The 6,000-nt window shown below is 41.1% G+C and overlaps 1 protein-coding gene across 8 annotated transcripts in view; it reads left to right on the top strand.

The window, feature by feature from the left end:
• Positions 1 to 5,215: 5,215 nt before the first annotated feature.
• The window catches only part of WDR17 (WD repeat domain 17), an 82,343-nt gene continuing 81,558 nt past the window's right edge, over positions 5,216 to 6,000 (top strand). For 7 of the 8 annotated variants that reach the window (XR_004347839.1, XR_004347841.1, XR_004347840.1 and 4 more), the window contains exon 1: positions 5,280 to 5,423. The gene's annotated coding sequence lies outside the window, so the exon portion shown is untranslated. Of the gene's footprint in view, positions 5,424 to 6,000 lie in introns of all 8 variants that reach the window. The other variant, XM_032618216.1, reaches the window with a different exon arrangement.

Here is a 6,000-nt window from a genome sequence, read left to right as displayed (position 1 = left end):
CCTGGTGTCACCAAAAGATTAAAATTGTGGATTAAAGATAAATTGTTGGCAGTCATCCCCAGAACAACAAGCTTTGTTTTAGGGGCCCAAAGTCTTCTGAGATATTTTTGGCAAATTGCATCATGTGGGACTCCCACTCATAGCAACAACATCTTGTCTTGTTTTCACAGCAAAATGATCTAAGGCATATTTTCCATAACCAGAAGTCTCAACCTTGCTTTATTTTGTCTCAGCTTTGTCTGTTGCAGTGTGTCAGTCTCATATGTACACTTCTTCAGTGCTCTTTATAAAGCTTTGATACATTTTATTTAGATACATAGTTATGTATATGCAACACACACACACAGGAACGGAATGCCCACATTAAGGAAATTCTAGATTTAGAGAGTTAGAATATCTCAGATAACATTTGCCTGTATCTTATACCAAAAAAGATTTCCATTTGGGATACAATAAGCCTAAAACATATTATTTAAGAGGATTATGGTAAAATTAAGGGTATAAGCTCATGGCAAAATTAAGGGTATAAGCTAAGCTGTCCAAGCAAACAAGAATTATTTTGCCTAGTTTCTATTAACTCCCAATACTCACTGCAAATATATGTTCAAAAATCATCTTCCATTTAAAATAAAAAATGTATTCACCTAATTTTCTTTCAGTCTGATGGGCCAATTGTACACTATTGGGATATTTTAGTATTAACTGGAGGCAGTCATTTGCCAAGATGAAACAGTAATTATTGAGAGAAAATTTACATATGGTAAAGTGCAGCTTTGGCCAGACACAGTGGTGGTGGATTCAGAGCACAAAACCTGAGGTCATCTATCTTTGATGTTTCCTACAGCTGGAGATGAGTGGCACATTTTCAAGGTTATGATAGATAAACAGAAATAAAGACAAATCAATGGATAGATAGATTGATGGCTTTAGAAACACCAAGAATCATAATGCACCCTGTGTCGCATATTTAGACACATTTAAGTAATTCTTAGTGGTGTGCTAATGAATGTTTAACAACCAGTGCTCTGAATAAACAATGTGTACATATATGTACACAAGTTTATTACAGATTTTGCTGAGATAAAGGTTGTGTTGCATGTTTACATATAATAATGCAATATTTTATTTTATATTCCATATAGCTAATTGATTTTCACAGAATTCTTTCTGAATTTTTGCCAAACTCTTCTATTTGTAGCTGAATGACAGTTGCAATAGATAAATGAACATAGTGCCTTGATGCTGATTGATATTTTCCTTTATGTTAATGAGTGAACAGGGAAACAATGAAGGCTTCTTACTTAGTTGTTGACCTTACCAACGTCTTTGTATAATAGGTTTTGAATATTAGAAGCAGTGTCCCTCAAATTTTTTTGCTATTTATATTGTAATAACTATAGGCATATCACTCTTTACAGTTGAATTGCGTTATTAATATTTTCTCCTTCATTTCCTTAAGTTTATACCAGGGATTGGCAAATAACTTGTTTGGTCAAATACAGCTTGTTTTCGTAAATAAGTTCTTTGGGGACACAGGACACCTATTTATTTATGTCTTGTCTGTCTGCTTTCAAGCTACAACAGCAGAACTGAGGAGTTGAGATGGAGGCTGTATGGTTTGCAAAGCCTAAAATATTGATGTTTACTCTCTGATTCTTTCCAGGAACAGTTTTCTGACTCTGGAAATAAACCAGCACTTACCAACAGAACTTTCTGTGATTGATAATGAAAATGTTCTTCACCCATGCTGTTTAATACAGAAGCCACTTAACCACACTCACTGTTGAGCACTTGAAATGTGTCTACTGCAACTGAGGAGCTAAACTTTTCATTCTTTTTAATTTATTAAAAAACCCCACATGCTGCTAGTACTTACTTTATTAGACAGTTTAGGTCTAGACAGTCAACAAAACCATGAATCACGGCCTGATTTGCAGCATTTGCTGATTTGGGGATTGTAAATACACTGATTTTGGCTAGTTTCAAGCATCCAGTATCACATCATGGAATGACGAGTTGGGAAGAAATATACAATATTATATAGTATTTCTACCATGCAGACTTAGACATAAATAGACATAATAGATATAAATAACATCAATAACATAGATACAGATAAAATACTAAAAATAATTAGAAAGTGATGAGCATTGAGTATTTGTTTTTAATAACATTTTAGAATTATAAGTTTATATCACTTAATTTTACTAAGAGCTCTGTACAGCAATGGGTTGCTAAAACCCTGAAAACTATGACAGCTGTCTCTCTCAAGCCAGTGCGATCTGGTTTCAGCCAGTGTCTTTATACACAGTAAGTCTCTAAGTATTTAGTTCTCTACATGTTTACTGCATATCAGTTTGATCGTTTTTTTTGTCATGCTTATTTCTGTTCTCTTACCATTTTTACATTAAAAATAGTGTGAGAAAGCTTTTCACTTAGGTGAATCTAAAGCCCTTTTAGCTAAATTTTCCTAAAATTTAAGTTCAAGAATTTCTACCTGGTTGCTTTTTTTTTAGGATATCCACAAAAAATGCACCTGTCACATTAAATGGCCTGGAACACCTTTTCAAAGCCACTGCTCTCACAGAACATGTCTATCCTTGAAGACTGATTGACTAGAATCAATTGGTTCCCCTAATCTCTCTTCTAGCTAAGAACTAATGATTGCCCTGAAACTGTCAGCCTGAGTGTCTGACTTTTTTGGCTGTGAGATGAGAGCATCAGATTAAATATTTGTTGAATAAAAGAATGAAAATCTCAGTAAAAAGATGTTTTCCTTAGAAATTAGGTTATACTATTTCTTTGGGTTCTGGATCTAACTATATCTGTGATTGTTTAAACCTCCCTTTCAAAACTTGTGAACCAAATCATGGTAAAGGGAGGAGAGTACTTAATTGGGAGTCTGGGATCATGATATCAATTCTGCTGCTAATATAGCTGTAGGATCTTGACAAATTCTAGAACTTTCCAGGCCTCAAGACCTTCATCTTTCAATTGTGAATTCATAACCAGACAATTTCTAATGTGTCATTTGGTTTTCTGATTCTTAACTGGAGAGTTGAAACAATTATGAAGCAATTAGTTGTAAAAGACTTTGATGGAACAAGCTAGACATTGGGTCTTTGACAACCTTTTCTCTTCATGTTTATTGTTGACACTGTACCGAGCAAATATCTGTCATAAATGAAAATGACAGTCTTTTTTCCCAGAAATGTTTCTTTCGATCTCCCCTCCATCATTCTTATTTTCATCATCTTAATTCAGGCCATCAGCATCTTCTCCCTACTCGATCATGCTTTTCATTTCTCTGCACCCTTATGTACCCCCAACATTTGTAAGGTATCTTTTCTCAAGAAAAAGCTCTGGTTTTAGAGGTTAAGGTCTGTCTAAGGTCTAATCTAATCAGGGAGTCCAATGTCTTCTTAAATCTGGTTTTATTATTTTTTCAGTTTAATCTTTTGCCAATTTCTTTCCCTCCTCTTATCTTTAGATATTCACCTTCACCTCCTCCAGAGAATACAAACAAGTCAAAATTAGTTAAATCAATCACGCATTTTCCCCATTTTGTGCTTTTGGCCATGTGTTCCTGATGCATAGTATGTCCAGTCCTTTTTTCCAACAGGTGAAATCTATTTGTTTCTTAAGTTCCTGTCCAAATATCAGCCTTCTTGAGAGTTACTCTGAAAACAAAGAAAATTTTCTCCTTCCCTCATCTGAAATTATCTCACAGAACTTTTATATAACCCTACTTTAGGACTTAACACACCAAATATATTTAGGTGTTGTCCTCTATACTTTCTCTGGTAGATTATGTGCTTAATTTTTTATTTATCCAACCATTCATCCAACATTTATTGAAGATCTGCTATTCATCAAGCACTTCATTAGAATGCAGAGAACAGACCTGTAAGAACTGATTCTAGCTTTTGACAAGTTTGTCTATGTGGAGAGGTAACTTTTAAGTCAATTTTAATTTGCAAAACAGAATGCTAAGTGCCGTGATAGGGAACAGTCTGCACAGAATACTTTGTAAGAAAAAAGTGTATAAAAAAAAAAGTGTATGGCATAGGAGGTTCAGAATTACGTCCAGGGAGTTTCCCTGGTTGGCCGGTTGGGGCAAACCATAATTTACTAACTATTCAGGGGCTTCCCTGGTGGCAAAGTGGTTAAGAATCCTCCTGCCGATTCAGGGGACACGGGCTCGAGCCCTGGTCCGGGAAGATCCCATATGCCGCCAAACAACTAAGCCCGTGCGCCACAACTACGGAGCCTGCGCTCTAGAGCCCAAGAGCCACAACTACTGAAGCCCAGCGCGCCTAGAGCCCGTGCTCCGCAACAAGAGAAGCCACCACAATGAGAAACCCACGCACCGCAACGAAGAGTAGCGCCTGCTCACCGCAACTAAAGAAAGCCTGCGCGCAGCAACGAAGACCCAAGGCAGCCAAAAATGAAGAAATAAATAAATAAATTAATTTTTTAAAAGATCTGAAAAATGCTATTAAAAAAACAAAAAATTATTAACTATTCAGAGTCTGACATATAATTAAAGCTCAGTAAATGTTATTAAACACATATTCCGAGTATATGAAGGTTTATTTTCTCCTGGGTGTTTGATAAAGGTCATTGGTAGTGAAGATATTTCAGAGATACGAAGAAGGAAATATGAATGACAGTGCCATTTCCATTCAACCAGATTCCACAAGGAAAATGTCAGTTTGCACACTTTGAGGGCAGGTGTATTAACTACATTCAAATCCACCAATAGAGACAAATCGCATTCATAGGAGTTTTGCAGAGAGCTTCTTGAGCCCAATCAGACTATAACGAAGTGCAGAAGAGACCCCATTCTGTACTCACCTTCCAGGTGAGGATCAAGGCTAGTGTAGCCTAGACTCTGAAGGAGGCTCAACTCCCTCCCTCAGGCTCCTCAAGAAGATGGGGTGATTTATTTATTGTATACTTGACTCATTTTCCTAGAAAGTGCAAACCCGGTGTGCGGAATCTGTTAGGTGGTGAGAACGCTGGCGGTTCACTGTTCTTTCCTCCACTTTCAGCCTCCCTGTAAACTCTGCTGAAGCCTAACCCAGGGCCTGGGAACCACAACTTCAGAGCCGACTCCCGGTTGCCAGGTAACCACCTGGGCGTGCACAGTCTCCGGGGGTCAGGGGCCGCCCCCGCCTCTCCCCAGGCGCTCCAATCAGCGGCCAGTGTGGCTGTCACGTGGGGCTCGGAGCGGGACCCGGAGCGCCGCGCGCGCGGCCAGGCTTGCGGAGCCCGCCTCCGCGCCCTTCAGACCCCGCGGCCCGGCCGCGCAGCCTCGGAGCTCGCGGCGCAGGAGGAGAGGGCGGTGCGGGTCGGGTCCGGCCGCCGCGCCCGCTTCAGCACCTTCCGCTGTCCGCCGCTGCGGTCGCCTCGTCCTGCAGGTAGGGGCCGGCGGGCCGCAGGGCGAGGGACGCGGGCGGACGCGGGCTGGAGGAGGGCGATCTTCGAGCGATGGGGCGTCGCGGGGCTGGTGGGGGTCCGCCCGCCCCCGCGACGGTCGCGGACCCGCGTGCGCGCGTCCTGTGGGGCTTGGCAGGCGATGAGGCCCCGAGCGCCCGCGCCACTCACCGGCCGACGACGGGACGCAGCAGAAGCAGCAGCAGCCCTTGCGCCTCTGAACTGCCCCTGGAGTGTCACCTGCGACCCTGACCGGGGACACTGCCCTTATGTTTTAAGATTATTCAGCCTCAGCGCGTCTAGAGTCTAGATTGTCGCTCTCGTTACTGTGCCCATGGGCGCTTCTGTAAGGACCCCCGCCCCCCTGAAGGTGGCCTTCGTACTCAGGCTGCGGCAAGAAACCCTGGGGTCAAAGGGAAGCGCGTTCCAGAAAAGACAGTATTGAATCTCAGAGGCGCACTGTGTGCTAAGCGAATCTTAAAAATATAATCTTTCCTATTTTTCAGAAGCTAACAAACCCAGACTTACTCTTTTGCATGCAGATATTAAAAGGAGCAAGCA

Source organism: Phocoena sinus, chromosome 21, assembly GCF_008692025.1.
Source record: "Phocoena sinus isolate mPhoSin1 chromosome 21, mPhoSin1.pri, whole genome shotgun sequence".
Lineage (NCBI taxonomy): Eukaryota > Metazoa > Chordata > Mammalia > Artiodactyla > Phocoenidae > Phocoena > Phocoena sinus.
Note: the sequence above shows the minus strand (reverse complement) of the source record. Positions and strands in the feature narration are given on the sequence as shown.